The sequence below is a fragment of the Microtus ochrogaster genome, linkage group LG9 (genome assembly GCF_000317375.1).
Source record: "Microtus ochrogaster isolate Prairie Vole_2 linkage group LG9, MicOch1.0, whole genome shotgun sequence".
Classification (NCBI taxonomy): Eukaryota; Metazoa; Chordata; class Mammalia; order Rodentia; family Cricetidae; genus Microtus; species Microtus ochrogaster.
The window spans coordinates 20,300,088-20,302,202 of NC_022034.1; positions in this window are offsets into that span (position 1 = coordinate 20,300,088).

A 2,115-nucleotide genomic window follows, 5' to 3' on the forward strand; every position below is an offset into this window, starting at 1 on the left:
CACACACACACACAAACAGGCACATTCACAAACACATTGTTTTTAAACTTAGGGTAGATGGTATAAGAAAAACCATGGTTGTGGAGATGGTAACCCTTGTCTTACCTTACTTTTAATTGGAAATGGACTACATTTATTGTTCTGTGTTGTGCTGTGTAATGATCACTTATTTATTTGAAGTTCCACTCATATCTAATTTAAGAATTTCTTCTTCATTGACAAGTCAATAAAGTTCACCAGTGGAACAAAGAGAGACAGTATATTAGTAATTAATTTATATCTTAACGCATTAGTAGAAACTGTAAAACACAAATTTTAGCACATTTATGCTTTGAAAAACAAATTTGTAAGATTCAAATGATTTCCCTGATTAATTAATTAATTCTACTTGTGAAATTACAATTGGAGCTTCTGGCAGTAAACCATTGGTAAAATTTCCTAAATTATTTCTTAAAATATTTTAATTATATTTCAAATTGCCACAATTTAATTAAAATTTATACAAATGAATGTTTTAAGTATTTTTGTACTAAGATTATTGTCATATTTCACTTACTATTTTGTTTATGCTGCAATTGTAGAGTTAAAAAAATCACTGCTAAAAATATCAGTACTGATATATTTAGTGGTAAACAAATTCAAATAACATAAATAATATTAACTTTTCAGATTACAAAAGTATTTTTTACAATACAAAGTTTAATTCTTTGGACAATATTATTTTTTACAGTTAAAAAATCTCAAGTATTTATATTGTAGGAAAATTCCATGAATATATAGACTGTGATATGTAGAATTTGAACATTAAATGAGAAATTAGATTAAAAACAGTCATTTGAAACAGTTCATTAAACAAAAAAGAACTTTCACTAGACATTTCTTAAAAATGCTTTAAAGAAATAATTTTAAGCATTTTTATAATCTCACATATGTTATAAAGCTAATTTTTAAATAAATCATATTTTAATTTTATTTTAAAGTACTTTACAAACTTTAATTGATCACTATGTTTACTAATCAAACATTGGGCATAAAATTAGAACTTTATTTTTAAGTAGTCAGAAGATAATGACTTTGGTTTCTAGTAAAATTTGATAATGATTTCATTAAAATATTGAGTTAATGGTTTTCTAGATATGTAACAAGCTTGCTGCATTTTAGCTTTAGGAAATTTTTGGATACTTATAGTATATGTATTCTGTACTATTCTAATTCCTGAGGAATGTTTACATTATGGACAGATATTTTCCTCTTAGGTGCTTATACATATACGAGATATTAATTTGGGTTATAATAAATGAGATCCCCAATTACTTTTAAACCTAATATTAAACAATGAAAAGAAATTATTTAAGAAGAAAGCCTATGAGAGACAGCATCATTTTCAGGGGAAAATTTTTAGAAATCAAAGGAAACACCTGCTCTACTCACCATCATAACTTATGACTTGAGAGGATAGTTGGAGGCACATGAACTGCAGCTAGAGAAACACAGCAGCAGGAAGACACTAGAGATTAAAATTCACATATACCCCAACCGAATAACCTGAATCTTTATGGGAACACCAAAGAAACACACACACAGTTACTACTGAACAACCCTAACCTTTATGGGAACACAAGGGGACTATAGTTTAGTTTACAAATATATAAAATGGAGAAAAATAGTTTATTGAAGACAATGTTTCAGATATTTTGTTGCTCATTTATATTATATGCATATGTGAACAAAATACAAATTTCATAGCACCATTATTTAGTATTATGTATACTAAACACTACTGATTCCAAAGTGTTTTAGGATCGTGACAGTTTTCGATGTCTGTTTATTATGAAACATTGTACTTTGAGAAAGGACATATATTCACAGATTCAGGCTAGTCATTTTGGTGCTAGCCACAGTTGTGTCATATAGTCCAGGTTCCCTGAAAGTACTCTAGTTTATGGATAAAATTAGCAGAGAAGTTGCAGCAATCTTAGATCATGAAAAGTATAATAAACTCATCTGTGTTCGACTATGTCAATAGACTTTGCACAGAATTGTAAAGAAACTATCCTGGGATTTAGTGTCTGCTTTTAAAGGTAGAACAGTAGTAATAAGAATTTGGGTTATGTC